The 16,137-nt window shown below is 47.8% G+C and overlaps 1 protein-coding gene across 1 annotated transcript in view; it reads right to left on the bottom strand.

The window, feature by feature from the left end:
• SYN3 (synapsin III) overlaps positions 1-16,137 on the bottom strand; it is a 459,446-nt gene that overhangs the window by 91,661 nt on the left and 351,648 nt on the right. The gene's annotated exons all lie outside the window — the stretch shown is intronic.

Raw genomic sequence — 16,137 nt, 5'->3', positions numbered from 1 at the left:
CTGTTTTTCAGGTTGAAGGAATGCAACCTATTCCAAGTCACCCTGGCATAGGGGGTGCCTCTTTCCTAATTCACTCAAGGTCTCCAACTTCAATATGTTCATCTCTACTCCAGAGAAAAGGATATAGGAGCTATGGGGGTGGTCAAGAGAGGCTTGCAGCATCTCCTGGGGACCAACTCTGGGGTGAGCACTTTTATTTCCTCATTTATTCTGTCCTGTAATTCTACAAGGTTGGTATTACTGTAACTCTACAAAGTATGGCAATTTTGCAGATGGGAAGACTGAGGCTCAGAGAGATTAAGAAGAACACCTAAGTTTACCCAGCTAACAGATAGGGGAGCAGGCATCTTGACTCAGATCTGTGTGACCATCCTGATGCCCAGATGAGACCTGCCAGGTTTGAGAGTGATGACAGATAGGGTTGAGTCCTGGACCCAAATTCAACCTTACCTGAGTGACCTTGATACCTCATTGCCTTCTCTGAAGAAAAGATGGAGTAAACTCTGTCAGTACAAGAAGGGGTGTTCTGAACCTCCACCAAAGGCCCTGTTTACTTATCATCTCACAGCTGGGCTGGATTAGTCCAGCTTCAGAAACAGCTTTCAGAAATCAGTGGGCTGGAAAAGTCCAATTTGTCCTGGAGAATGTGCTGAGGCCCCACCCATTCTCATCAGTGTCCCCTGCCCTGTGTCCCCATGACTGACCTCTCTACTTTGTGGCCTATCTCCACCTGTTTCTCAGGACCTCAGTAAAAAAAAAAAAAAAATCTTAGCATTTCCCCCTCCTCCATCCCCATCTTTGTCAAACTCTTGAAAGCCCACACTGGACGGAGAAGCAGAGGGGAGGAAATTCCTTTTAGGTTGAGCTGCCTGGATTTCCTTTTGCTTCTGGAGGAAGTTGGGGTTGTCTGGGGGGCCACTAGCCAGCCCAAGCTTCTTCATTCCTGAGGGGCAGCTCAGAGGGGGTCTTGAGGTGACCTGGGAGAAGGGCAGCTGGAATGTCTTTTCTCACAGCCACACTTCGGTTAACATTCCAGAGCCAGGAGGGACTTACTGCTCAGCAAGTTCAAAAGGCTCTGACCCTGGGCTCTTTCACCAGCTGCAAAGGGGCTGTGGACCTCCTGAAAGGTGGTGCAAAAATGTCCCTCTCTAGGTGTGAGAACTGCATTTTTCAAGGAGAGGCTCCATGGGTTTCTGTTTCTAAAAGGTGGTCGAGGCACTGCCCTCTGTAAGTTAAATACGCAAAACACTTCTACTTTATATGTATTTTTTGTAGAAGGGGAAACTGAGGCCCAGAAAGAGGAAATGTCATGTTCAAGGTCATCATAGTGATTGAGCTCAGACTGCAGACCAGCATAATTTGAGACTGATCGTGGGGGAGACTTGTTCTTCCTGAACATACTTGCCCAAAGTGGGGCCTTTTCCACAGTATTTACCACAGAAGGTTGACCAGATAGCTGTAAGAATAAGCTTAAAGGTTTTAGCAGACGTGCAAAGATTTATGATCCAGGAGGAAAAGGGAGTCAAAGGTTGTCAAAGAATAGATCCTATAAAATATATAACACATACCTGCACCAATCGATAGCAAAACCCCTCCTTCCCCAAGCTGCTTGCATAGGCCCATCTGGGGAACCCCGATATGCCCCCAGATGCCTGGAACCCAGGAACACTACTTCCCAATTCATTGCTCTTTCCTCCTCACCATTCAGTCAGCCAATATGGACTGATTTCTCAACTCCATACCAGATGCCAGCATGTGGTAGTGAGCAAGGTCTCTACCTTCATACAACTTGCTCAAATTGAGAAAACCAGTGACATCTTTGTACTAATAAGAGGGGACTCTGGCCCAGGGTGGGGTGGCACCACTCTGTGGAAAGAGGCTCCTCCTTGAGCTTTGAGGTGCCCCCTCCCTCCCCAAGGGAGGGTTCTGACGGGAAGAGATGACACTAATAGTCATTTGTTTAAGATTCGACATCCTCCATCTCAGAAGGGTCCCCAAGGTTTTCCTGACTCCAAGGACACTGCAGATTCCCAGGTCATAATAAATGATGCTCATGAGCATGCCAGCCCTTTCTTTCTATGAGGCAATCCTTGGAGGCCTTTGCCAAGATAAACTGTTTGGCCTTCTGCCTTGAAAGCTGATCCTCTTCTGAGTCTGATTATTGCTTTTCTGAAACACAGGGACAATGACATCATTGCTCCCTCCCTGGCTTGGGGATTTGATGGTCAGCATGAAGTCAGGGTTTGGAATGGTGCCTGCTCTTTGCCAATGCCCAGGGAGGCCTGGGGTGGGGGCCCTGGAATGAGGGAGGCCTGGGTTCTGTGAGGTCCCCAGAGACTGGAAGGAGGGTTCACTTTCCAATCTGTTGCTGGCATCTGGGTCTGCCTTGCTGTACACAGGAAGGGCAGCATTCTGATGAGGGCAGAGTATGTATCAGTGGATATGCACCTGTCCAGCTATGCCAATTGTTAAAATATTGGAAAACTTTCATTCCTATTGGTAGCCATTTAATGGGGTGTCTCCCTGCCACCCCAGTTGCCTTGGCTTCTCCCCTGAGCCAACTCCTCGAAATTCCTGCCACCAAGCACCTCCAGGCCCTGGTGAGCAGCCCTCTGGTGGCTGATGCCAGTGCCACGCCACAGAGTATGGCTACTACTACTTGCAAAGGGATGTAAGGACTTTGGCTGGTTTTTTCGTGGCCAGACTCCTGCAGGAACATATGACCATGTGAGTTTGGGGCAGGGCCTAGGCACCACAAACAGGCATTCCCTCTTGCCTGGTCCTTGTGAAATCAAGGGTGAACACTTCTTTGCCTGAGGCTGGGAGGCACCTTAGAGGTGCTCTGGTCCAGCACACTATATGTGCAGAAGTCATCTATCTGCAGCTCAGAAAGGCGAAGTCATTTGTTCAAGTCATAGGAAGTTGGTGACTGATCCAAGCCCTCAGGTTATCCAAACCTTCAGACAGGATTGTCTGTCCTTCAGGTTATGATACCCAAGGTAACATTTATACCCAAAGCGCCTGAACTTGGGGAGAGAGATCACAGGTACTGAGGTGGTCTATACATTCCATTTATAGCACAACGTTCCCCCAAACAAAAAGAAAGGTGGTGCCATGTTGGAGAAAATTCTGGGGCAGGGACAGCGAACCTGAATGCTCAGAGGAGCCCATCAGAGACTGATGCCAGTGGAAAAGAGGTGGTATCATCGTTGTGACACCCAAAGCAAGCAAATATCTTGGCTTCACAGAGAATGAAGACATTCCAAGCATTCTTCTACTCCTCATCGGCTCCCTTTCTGCACCCATGGCTGGTTGAGCAGAACAGTAGACATTTTCTCTAGCTTGAGTGGGTGTTAGACTTCGCCTTGGCAGGGAGTCAGTCATAGTCACGTTACTCAGTGACTTGGCATCGACCTCGGCAGTGGTCTCGATTTGGTAATGCATGGGCTGAATGTGGCCTGCAGATCTATTTCATTGGGCCCACTCAGTGTTGTTGGTTTTTAAAAATTAAATAAGTTGCCAAAGTGGGAGATTTTATAGAAAAACTTGGATACAAGGCTTTTCTTGAATAATTGTTAGGGATTTGGCCACTTATGTGTCCATGTTTCTGCAGGAAGGGCCAGCCCCTTTCAGATGGGACATGTGTTTCTGTTTGCCACTACGCACTCCCATCTCTCCAGCTGGCTTCCATCATCTGCTGGCCCAGAGGTGCTCAAGGTGCCACCCTTGGCCCACCACTCTTGGCCCACCACCCCTTGCCACATGACACTCCCTTGCTTTTTGTTCCTTGGAAAAGTTGTGATCTGGATGGAATAAACAGGCCACTTTATCATTCATGATCTTTCTGTCTAAGTTCAGACCCTTCGGGTGTGGGAGATGTTCAAGGTCTCAGGCCTGGCACAGAGACAGTCTCTGGTTGACTACTGGGCTGCGATTTCTGAGGCTCCTATCCCTCCTCTCTGCCCACCCCCTTTCCCAGCAAATCTCTTCTTTCCACCCAGGATACCCCGCTCCTGATGTTCCGTGGCTGAGTGCCACATCCAGGCTACCGCACTGTGCAGACATTTGCTCAACACCTGTGACAGGTACTGTGTGGGGATTCAAGCATGAGACACATGTTCTGACTTTTTGTTTCAAGGATCTGGGTCACGTTGTGGGCAACAGACAGAGACACCAATGACCAAAGTGAAGGCCAAAAATGCTTCAAAAAGGACAGCTCCCATCTGCTGGGGAAGGGACAGAAGGATTAGGAACCGCCTGATAAAGACAAACTGTTTGAGATGGGCCTTAAAGGATCACTAGAATCTCAAAAGATGGGAATTGGTTGGGGTGGGGAGGAAGGAGTATTCGGGGCAGGCAAAGGGGCCCGCTTGAGAAGAGGTGGGGGCAGGGGGGAGGGCGTGCATGGAGCAGCGTGTGGCTGAGGCGCAGAGGCAGGTGGGAGATGACGTGGGATCTAAGACTAGAAAGACGACCAGAGCCAGGCCAGGGAGGGCCTGGACTGCCCTGGCAGGAGCTGGGATTAGAGGAAGGCTGGGAGCCCCCATGAAAGCGTAGGCAAGGGAGAGAGAGGCGTCACCAGTAGTTCATACCTCCACATGAAGGACTGACAGCTTGTTTTGGAGAGAGAAGGGAGGGAGGGAGCAAGGGTGGGAAGCGGACAGGCACCTGGGCAGAGATGGGAGGCAAGGGGGCACTGCTGAGCTGCTCCGGCCAGGGACCGATGAGAGAGAAGCAGCATGGAGCATGGAGTCATGAGCTGCCCCTCTGAGGATCATGGCATTTCCCATCCAGAAGAGGCTTCAGAGGTATCCTGCTCCCCTCCTCGCTTTACATCGGAGGACGCAGAGGGGCCCCGGGGAGGGGGGAACTGGGGGACCCAAATCCTGAAGGTGCAAAGCTGAGTAGTCTTCTCTTTCACAGTTTCTGACACATAGTAGGTCTTCTGGAAAACGTCTGTTCACATTATGAAAATGTTGATTTTGGCCTAGAAATGGCCTGGTGAACTGGAAATTGGGTCCCTGGACACCTGCTTGGTAATAATTTCCATGTGTCCCCCCTCCCACCCCTCTCAGGGAGCCTCGCTCTTTGGACGAAAACCCCAGGGATACTTATGCCTACGTGGGTTGTCAGTTCCGTGGGCCCTGGTGCTGGCTCAGGAGTTGGGGTACAGGGAGCTGTGGCCCCCTCCCTCCTGCCCACTCTCCTCCCAGGAGGGTTATGTAAGTGGGCGGTGGTGGCCCAGCAGACTGGTGGGTTCCTGCAGCAGCGGCAGGGCTGGGCATCCGAGCTGGCACCGTGTGAGCTCACCGCAGCATTCTGAACATTTGGGAACACAGGAAGGGCTGCATTTTTAAGCTCCCTTTGTTTTCAAGTGGGGTCTGGAGTACACGGGGAGGAGAAAAACAAAACCAGGAAAACAGATGGCTTTCTTTGCAAAGACAGCCTGTACAGTTGCTGTGGCTTCTGCAAGTCCTAATGCACCCCTGTCCCCGTTCACATGTGCGTATCTGCACATCCTGACACATGCACATCCCTTGGCCTACATCTGCCTCAGGCACACAGAGACACAGACACCGCAGAAGCTGAGGCTTCTGCACACGTAGAGACCACTCAAACCTAACAACGGAGGGACAGTCACACAGGCAGATGGCGAATGAAGGCCTACACATGTCTATCTAGAAACGTGGAGATCCCTATGCACCGAGACACACACCAGACACCCAAGACATCCAGACACACAGGCAGAGACACGTGGAAACTGTGAGCTAGCCATTCTCACAGAAAGACTCACACACACAGACACACACACACACACAGACACACACACACTCATCTCTTCTTACTCCCTGGGTCCTCCTTGTACAAACATAGAGGAATATTTTTCTGAGGGGATGGCGCCTGCTGGTGCCTAGGGACCCTCTGTATCTTTACAGGAGACCCGCAGCTCCTGCCCCAGTGCCCCTGCTGCCCGCTCAGCCTTGGGCCTCAGCCCCCTGGAGAGAGCCAACAGGCAAGACAGTTTCCAAAAGCTCTGTGGTGCAGAGAGAAAGTCCTTTTGCCTTTCTCCATTTCTCTGTAGTGTTTATGTTTCTAGAATGTTCCACCTAGTGTCCTCATTTAGTTTACGAGTTTGAATTCTTCTTTCACAAAGTGAACCCTTATGTCAAGGAAAAGTGAGGGGAGATAGGCAGGGAGAGGCCTTTCGAGGAGGAGGTATCTGGGGCTGGACCAGCCGAGGCATGCACATTTCTCATTGTGCTGATCAAGTGTAGCCTAAAGGGGGCTGGAGAAAAGAAGATTGAAGAGAAGACCTAAGGGGTGAGCTTCACAATTTCTCTGAAGACAAAAGGGGGAAAGAAAAGGAAAAGTCACTCGAATCTTTCTCTACCAGCTGATAGATGCTTGATTCTCCCTTCTAAAACCTGTGCTGTCACTGGGAATGTTTACTTTGGTGTGTGCTCCATTTCACTAATTGCAGTGGAAAAGTGGGGGCCTTTCTCTGGAGGAAGAGGCTCTTTTCTCCCTGAGGAGAGAGGGCAAGGGAGCTGTGAGGCCCTCTAGGGAGGGAATTAGACCCAGACAAGGCATTGCTCTGCCTGTTAGAGAGTCTAGCACTCTCCAGGAAATCTGGGAGGCCTGGGAGTGTGGAGCTTGGGAGATGGCAGATGAAGGCCCCAGGTGCGAGACTTTCCAGTGTGGCCCCCAAATCTTTGGTGATGGCCAGAATACTCCGGAATCGCTTAGGGTTCCAGTGAGGGCCCCGGCTCAGTGTCAGCACCCCTGGTCCTCCAGGGCATAAATCTCCTGAAGATTGTGAAGCAGATGAAGGTTCAAGAAAATTATGTCTCGATCTCAGAGAGGCAAGGAGAGAGGCCCCACCAACATCTGGGCAACACGTGTCGAAGCATCTATACACTCTAAAGCACCATGTAATGCAAAGAAGCATTTGCTATCCTGTTTAACATACACAAAAATCATCCTCAAAATGTTTGTGTTGAGTGGTTGTCATTTATGAACATTAACTAGGAAAGAGGTTGAAAAGTCAGACTCTCTGGATCAGATCCCCGGGATAGCCAGCTCTAGCTTGCTTGCTTGCTTGCTTGCTTGCTTGCTTCCTTCCCTCCCTTCCGTTCCTATCTTTTTTCTCTTTTAAAAAGTTTATTTATGGAGTGGGGGAGTGCACATAGGAGGGGCAGAGAGAGAGAAGGAGAGAAAATCCCAAGCAGGTTCTGCACTATTAGCACAGAGTCTGTTGCGGGGCTTGAACTCACAAACCATGAGATCATGACCCAAGTCAAAACCAAGAGTCAGACGCTTAACTGACTGAGCCCCCCAGGCACCCCAGCTCGGGTTTTCTTGAGCATGCTGTGGGGGTCGGGGTGGATACCAGCCAGTGGAAGCTCGTTTCTTCCCTGAGCAGCTAACCTTCCCATCTCTGCCTGGCTCTAAACAGCTCCCCGCCTCTCACTTTCTTTTCTGTCATCCACAGGTTTATTTAGACACTTTCTAAATATTTTCTGTATATTTGCTCTGTTGCAATCTTCCTTCTTGACCAGCTCCTCAATTAAGTATCTCTTGGCATGTTCTTTTCAAAGCTCCTCCAACCACGATAGTGAGGCTGACCAGGCAAGAGAGGCCACCTGTGGGGTGGCTAAGAGCGTGCACCCTTGAGAGGGCCAGGGCTGGACCATCAGGGCCTGGACTAGGGTAAGGAGAGTGAGGCACTTGCTTCAGACGCAAAACATAAGCGGTGCCCCAAACTCAGTAATCAAAATAAAAATCTAGTGTAATACTTTTAAAAATAAAAATCAATGCCAGTCAATCCTTGATGAACAAAATACTGACATTTTAAATTAAGGCAGAATCTGACCTTGTATTGTTGTGACCCTACTTCACTTGCCTCACCTTGATCCTGGCCCTTTGTGGAGTCTCGGTTCTTCCTCTTACTAGCTGGGCACCCTTTCTTTCTAAAAAAGTTGATGTACAGTTTATATTCAGTAAAAGCACTGTATCTGAAAAGTGCATCTTCCTAAAGTTCACATATGTGTACAGCTGGGTTACCACCACTTGATCCAGATATGGGGCATTTCTATCACTCCAGGAAGTTCTCTCTTAGAACCCCCTTTCTTGCTTAAAACCCTTCAACAGGTTTTTACTGCTGCCAGGATAAAGATCAGACCCCTTTGTCCCGGCTCCTTCCTGGGCTGCTGGCATATCCCCTACCTTTCTGTCTCAAGCCAGATACAGGTATGTTTTACCTAAAACTCCAGTCTGTCTAGCATATCCTACTGCTGAGACTCTCAAGGCAGAACTTGGCCTTGAATTCAAAAGGAACACCAATCCTACTCCTAACTCTAACCCTAGCTGGAGAGGAATTTTCAGATGCCCTTAAAGGCCAGATGATCTTTGTGCATCTATTTTGAAATCCCTAACTTTCTGAGCCCTTCAGTCATTGAGTACATCTTATGCATAGCTTGCTTCAGGCTTAAGACTGGGGATCCCAACGTTCTTCCAGAAGAAAGGAGAAGAGAATTGAAATCCACCTGGAGTCAAGTAGTCATAGATCCTTAGAGCAGGAAGGACCATTGGATACCATCTGACATAATCCCAGGCTTTCAAAGATGGGCAATCATAGGTACAGTGTCTTTCCTAAGATTCAGTAGTAATTATACTTCTTGAACAGCTACTCTCTGCTAGGCATCAACGTGCTTTTTATTCATAATGTCATTTAATCTTCCTGCCACCCTACAAGGTGGGCACTCTTAAGATTTTTGTTTAATGAAGACACTGAGGCCCAGAAAGGGTCTGTGACTTGCCTGAGGTCACACAGCAACAAAAAGTGATGTAATATTTGAGCCCAGAGTAATTAGACTCCAGCATCTCCACTCTAAAGCTTGCTGTGCCCAAGTCAGAGCCCTTTTTATGCCACCAAAGGCAGGGAATGAACAGTCTAGGAAGTCAGGCATTTGCTTTTGGCTCTTGTTTTATTTCTTACAAAAACAAGTCAGATAGCAAAGGGTCAGGATCATGTTGCCCCTTCTGTTGGTTCACCAGGCGCCAGAGAGACGTTGTGGGTTGGCAGACAAGGGCTGCCCTGGGCAGATAAAGGTATTACAGCATCACTTGGATGGTTGGGATCATTGCACAATGTGGGGAGCATCGGGGTATGTAAGTGGGAGTGCTCCCATATCACGAGGCCCATCGTGCGGCTGTGGGCATTCCAGCACTGGCTTCTGGGACGCGGGGGATGTGGGAGGAACAGGGAGTGGCGGATCTCTCAGGACACTGGAGGCGGCAGCTTGGTGTTAAGAGACTTGAAATGCAACTTGGACGTGGGATTCTGCTCTGAGGAGTGTGTTATGGTGCTTGGAGCACTTGCTGGGGCATTTGGAATCCCAGATCTGACATTTTGCAGCTATGTGACCTTGGGCACATTACTTCCTCTGTCAGAGTCTCAGGGTCTCATCTGTAAATGCAACTATATTTATGTGTGTGCAATATTTGGTAAGTCCTAAATTAGTAGGAAACAGCACCGTGACCTTGGGCAAGATACCTTCCCTTTGAGGCCTTAGCTTTTTTATCTGTGATCAGGGAAGAGCCAGATGATCTGCAAAGTTCCTTCCTGTGCTGAGATTTTATGGCTGTGAATCTGTGGTCTGGTACTTAGGGGTTCGGGGCGGGAAGCTCAGTGCTGGGGCAGAAGCCTTCTCAAGCCGTTCAATAGCTGTCTGGCAAAAAAAAAAAAAAAAACCCAAAAAACAAAAAACAAAAAAAAAAATCCTTCTTAACCTTCTTCCTATTTATGTCTCAGTTTGGCTCAAGGGTTGATTATATTACTGATAGAGAAATAAACCAAGAGGCCGGGGCAATCACTGCTTCACTGTGTTTTCTTAATCTCATTTTCTATTTATGTAACGCACACAGGATTTGCAAGAATAAGGGACTGCCATGGATGACTTTGGCACTGACTTCCATTAGTTCACTGAGTAGTTATGGATAATAATATAAAGCCCGTCCTCTGGCCAGCACTTGACAGTTTATACAGCGGTCAAGGGGGCTGGCTGTGAAGCTATTACCCTGTGGTTCTATCTCACTTCCCCCACAGAGAGGCCAATTACTTCTTCTGCTCTGTACCTCCATTTCTTTATCTGTGAAATGGGAGCAGTCATGGCACATAAGGCTGCTGTGAGGCTTAACTGATATGATAGCATGTGAAGCCTTCAGCATCAGGCCCAGGGCACTATCTAATGTATTGGCTATTATGTATACAAAACACTTCATATTCATTTTCTCTCTCTCTTTTAAAGATTTTATTTTTTTGTTTTTATTTTTTTAATTTTTAAAACATTTTATTATTATTTGAGAGAGAGAGAGAGAGAGACAGCATGAGCAGGGGAGGGTCAGAGAGAGAGAAAGACATAGAATCTGAAGCAGGCTCCAGGCTCTGAGCTGTCAGCACAGAGCCCGACTTGGGGCTCGAACCCACGAACCGTGAGATCATGTCCTGAGCCAAAGTTGGATGCTCAACCAACTGAGCCGCCCCTTATTATTTTTTAAAAGTAATCTTTACACCCAATGTGGGGCTTGAACTTACAACCCTGAGATCAGGAGTTGCATGCTTTACCGACTCAACCAGCCAGGCATACTTTCATATTCATTTTCTGATTTCACACACCTATCGACTCCATCAAGCTGCAGGATTTTATTACCCCTGTTTTGGCTCAGACAGTTAGTAAGTGGCAGAGCCCCTTGGCTTTTATCCTACAGTTTCTGAAACCGAGGCCATTTTCACTGTCCTCCAAGGCCTTGACCTCTCTGTCAAGGCAGTATTGGATAAAGTGTCCCCCAAAGCAGGGTTGGTCCCAAGTGCTTAGGCATTAAGAAAAGCAGGAGGATCCTGGTGACTGGGCCCTGGGTGGGATTCTGAGGACAGCAGGTCTGGACACCAGTGACAGAAGGAGAGGAAAGGGCGTCATGGGAGGGAGCTGATAATGCCGAAGGCCTGGCTTCAAGAATGACTTAGCTTCTTTAGAGAGCGGGCAAGGCGTTGCCACTTGAGGCAGAGCAATCTTGGAAGAAAGTTGCAGGAGACAAGAATGGAAGTAATACTTGCTAACATTTACTGATGCTTAGAAGGTGCTGTTCTGAACAGGATAGGTAATTACTTATTAAATTCTGACAATCACTTTATCAAGTAGGGATCAATATTATCCCTGTTTCACAGATAAGGAAATCAGAACCCAGAGAGGTTAAGTAACTTGCCTGAGGTCACAAAGCTGATAAATAGAGCTGAGCCAGGATTCAAACCTGGGTGGCCAGTCTTGCGCCAGAATCTATGTTCTAAATCACTACGCTATACAGCCCAACTCAAAAGGAGCGTGACTATCCAAATAAATTCATGATTCTCACCATCTGCTACACGCTATGGAATTGAGTAAAAATGCCACAGATCTCTGTTCACAGTGGTGACAGACACCCCTGACAGGGATTTTTAGCTAGGCTCTGAAATACAAATCAGACCGCTTCACTGCCTTTGTAACTTCAGCAGGCAGCCTCCAACAACAGAAGTGATGGCGGTTCCCTCTTTACCCCAAGGGATTTCATGCCTTTTGCTTTGCTCATCTGTTCTCTTTTTTCCCTTTCCCTCATCTAACTTTTACTCATCTTTCAGGACTGCCCCCAGGCATTGCCTCCTCCCCAGGAAGCCCTCCATGGTTTCCCCATGCTGGGTTCCATGGCTCTCCTGTGATGCTGTTGAATCCTCTGTCTACCTCTATCTGACACCTTGGGCAGAGATGATACTGATCAGGAGCAATCACATGTTCTCAACTCTGTGCCGCAAATTTATCAATCATCCATCCATCCATCCATCCATCTTCTATCTACCTATCTATTTTTTATCTTCCATCTTCTTTTTCTTCATCTCAGAATCTGGTACTGTATTTGGCATACATTTGTGGGATCCATAGATATTGGCTGAAATAAATGGATCAGAATTCCAAGTGACTCTGATAGAGGGAGATATTTAATCATTGCTGATACTGCTTCACTCCCACTGACTTCATTTTCTCAACCCAAATCAGGGCATATCTGTAGACAATGAAGCCAAATATGGTAAAAGCTTGGATTGTGAGTAACTTGTTCTGTGATTCTGCAAAATAAGCAAACATTTCTAATACATTGTAATTTGATGAATGAGAGATAATCTTGCAATACGAATAGTATGTGACACTGAATGTCACATGATCACAACTAAGCCAATGGTTCTCTCTCTTTCTCTCTCTTTCTGTGGGATTGTGGGTGATTGTCTCCCATGCTTGGATGCTGGTACTCAGGCCATGGTGCTTGGCAGAAATCAGTGATTTTTCAGAACACTGGAAGGTGCCCACAACTGGCACTAGTGAATATTTTGTCACTTCAAAGCACCTATGGACAGTCCTTTGCTTTTCCATTCAAGAGTAAGCTTAGGAGTGCTTTGGTTCATTCTAGGTCAGGCTGCCTGCAGACATAGCCCCTTTCCTCTGCTGCTTTATTACCAGTTACATTAGATACAGTATGACAAGAGTTTATTAATACTATACTGTAGTCAGCATCTGTGTGAGCGTATACAGTGGCACTCAAGCAGAAAGAGATTCCATCAGGCCACTAGACAGCAGTGATCCCATTAGTGATAGTGAGAGTCGTCCTACACAATAGCCCTCCTCTCCCACGTCTCCTTCACACCAGCCATGAAGATTTTCAAAGGCTAAGTGCAGGTTAATTTGTTTCTTTTTCTGAATTGTTTGTATTTTCTTTATTATATTACATTATAGTATTGTAATCATTTTTATATGAATATTTTCGGGTTGTAGAATGAATCACCTGAGTTTCCATTATTTCTTACGGGGAAATTTGCTTTGGTATACAAGTGCTTTGTATTACAAGCATATTTCCAGAATGAATTATGCTCGCAAACCAAGGTTTTACTGTATTTGAAATAAGGACATTCAGGAAATCAGAGCACTCTTCTGTGTGGTGAAGGACCATTCTATCTTCCAGTCTCAGTTCACACACCTCACCTCCTCCAGGAAGCCTTCCCTCTCATCCCCAGGCCACATTAGCTGCCTCCTCTGCCCAGACTCCCAGGTATGAACTTTTGGTATCACAAATTTACCACTTATGTTGTTACTTGACCCTCTGCTAGACTGCAAACCCCTTGGGAACATTTTTTTTATGTGCCCGGAATCTACTACATACAATGCCTGGCACAAGGCGGTTATTTAAAAATGTCTAGTAAGTTAACAAAATGGTTATCTCATTTAGATTAAAACCTCCTTGAAGGAGGATTTAGAATTCCTAGAGCTGTGGTTTTCAAGCTGTGTTCCACAGAGCACTAGGGGTTCCCTGAGAGGCTGCAGGGGCCACTGTTGGGATAGGGAAGGGGTTGAGCAGGTAGGAACCCAGACCTTAGCCCGTCACAGTCTCCATAAATATACTCATACCAGTCAGAGCACAAGTTCATCCCTGGTTCAGAAAACAGAGTCAGAAGCGGTATTACGGGTAAGCGCCGGACTTCAGTCAGGAAGCGCTCGTTTGCCCGGCGGCTGACGGCTGGGGTGCGCCTGGGCACTGGCTCATCTGTCTCTTTACAGCAATACGGGGGCAATCATGCCAGTCGCTCAGACCAGCTGGCTTCGTGGCATCCTCATATATAAGAAAAGCATAAATAAGTTGTGCACAAACGTCGGTGAGTGGTGATTCAATTACAGAACGGCAGGCGGGGCGAGCGTCCTTCCGACTTGTGATTCTGAATGTTATTTTACTGTATTTTAAGTTTGTTTATTTTGGGGGGGAGAAAGAGCAGGTGAGGGGCAGAGAGTTTAATGGCTATGAGGTTTGTTTTCAGGGTGAGGAAAATGTTCTAAAGTGAAGGTGGTGATGGTCGTACAAATCTGCGAATGTCCTAAAAATCACCGGAAGGCACACATTAAATGGATGACTTGTATGGTATGTGAATTGTAGCTCCATAAAGTGGTTAGAAAAAGAGCCAAGTAAATGCCCTCTGACGGAGGTTGGCAGGGGCGGGGGAGGGGGGGGACCTCACTGTTTGAGAAACCCTTTTCTGGTTTCCCAAATTAAGCAGTGCTGGATTCAACGGGTGCAGGCTGCTCCTCCTTGGCTTCCCAAGATGGGAACCCCTACTTGCAGTGCATTTCTTCCGGAAAGCTTCTCACTGAGCTTCTGGTTAAGGATTTCCTCCATCTTCCAGAACAGTAATCTGAGGCACAAAGCTGTGAGGTGCCTGGAACCATGGTCGGTGTCCCATCCCAAGCTGTTTTGATCAGATGTCCAATGAAAACAATTTGCAGATGCATCTCAATATATGACGTTATTTGTGTTTATGTATTTAAAAATTGTACTTGCATTACTATGCAGATCCATCATGAGCATGATCAAATATGCATGCAATTTACATTTTAAAAGGTATGCTTGAAAAGAAGGAACAGGGAAATCTTTGAGTTAGCTGCATGAAGTTTATGCTCACACTTCCTTCCTGCCACCTAATCTCCTGGAGATTGGAGGTCCAGAGTGTCTTTGAAATCAACAATCAAGGTGTGTAAGAAAACTTAGGAGGGGAATTAGAGACGTATGTGTGGGTAGTCAGGGCAGGCTCATAAAGGGAGACAACTGGAGGGGCGCCTGGGTGGCTCAGTTAGTTAAACATCTGACTTCGGCTCATGATCTCACAGTTTGTGGGTTGGAGCCCCACGTCGGGCTCTGTGCTGACAGCTCAGAGCCTGGAGCCTGCTTCGGATTCTGTGTCTCCCTCTCTCTCTGACCCTCTCCCCCTCTCAGATAAATAAACATTAAAAAAAAGGGGGGGGAACTGGAGACCAGAGGAGGGCCTGAGGGGGAGAGCTCTAGCTGAAGAAATCAGAAGGACTCATGTCCACATCCCGATGTTTCAAAGTTCCAATAGTTTAGTAGCTGGGAGAAGTTGACTTTGAGCTTAGCCTTCTCATTTGTAAAATGGGGATAACATTATTTACCTCACAGGATTGTGCACAGCATTAATGGCGAGAATGTGATTGAGGAAACAAAAGGAGGGAGGTAGTGAACCAAGGTCAGTTCCTCAAACATATATGGAGTACCCACTGTGTGCCAGAACCTACCTAGTGCCCAGACCGGGATATGGAGGGAATTCAACTGAATTCCTACCCTCCGGGGAACCCACAGTTTATTGCAGAGATAAGAGACCTAAAGAGATGGTCATGTGAAGCCAGATGCTGACAGTGGAGGGAAGGAGGCGGAGAGCATGGAGGAGGAAAAGAGAGTGCCCTCTTCCACTCCCAGAAGCTATAACTAAGAATCAAGATCCCTCTCCTGGGTGCCAGGAGGCACCTGTTCTCCAGGTGAGTGTCAGGTACTCAGGGGAGGGGGGTGGGTGCCTTTTCAGCGGCTCTGGCTCCATTTAATGCTCCCAGATGAATCCTTCCTGGCCCAAACAAGCAGGGAGTTTGCCAGGCCTGCAAACAGACAGACAGACACATGCACAGGAAGTCCAGCGAACTGCTGGGCAGATTATTTTTTTTTCCTCTCACCACCACCACGGAGCAATCAATGACATTCTTTTCTTACCTAAACAAACACGTTTGTGTCTGGGAGCCTGCCAGGAAGTGAAGAAATCCCCTCAGGACTAGCCTAACTCCACCCCTGGCCTCCTCCCTCCTTCCTTCTTGGGGAAGCTGCCTGGGGGCCTCACCGTGTGGAAGCCGAGAAGCCGAGGAGAGAACTCGGTTTGGGTCTCTGGAATCACTGAGGTTCTGTACCTCTGAGCCCCACAAACTGAGCCCAGCTCGATTCTTGAGAATGATTTCCAATGTGAGGGCGGGAACCCATTGAGGGGGTAGGAAGCTGGCAAGGTGGGGTGGGGAGAAGAGGTTTCCCGTTCTAAGAAAATACAGATGGAGCAGCACTGGGAAAGGGCTCAAGGGAAAAACGGGTATTTTGACAGTGACATTCCTTCCTCCAGAACATTTTTATTAGAAATCAAAAAGTCAGGGAGTGCCTGGATGGCTCGGGGGGTTAATTGTCTCTCTCTTGGTTTGGATCAGGTCATTCTCTCACGGTTTGTGAGTTCGAGCCCCGCATCAG

Source organism: Suricata suricatta, chromosome 10 (genome assembly GCF_006229205.1).
Source record: "Suricata suricatta isolate VVHF042 chromosome 10, meerkat_22Aug2017_6uvM2_HiC, whole genome shotgun sequence".
Lineage (NCBI taxonomy): Eukaryota > Metazoa > Chordata > Mammalia > Carnivora > Herpestidae > Suricata > Suricata suricatta.
This window is presented reverse-complemented; position numbering and strand designations above follow the sequence as displayed.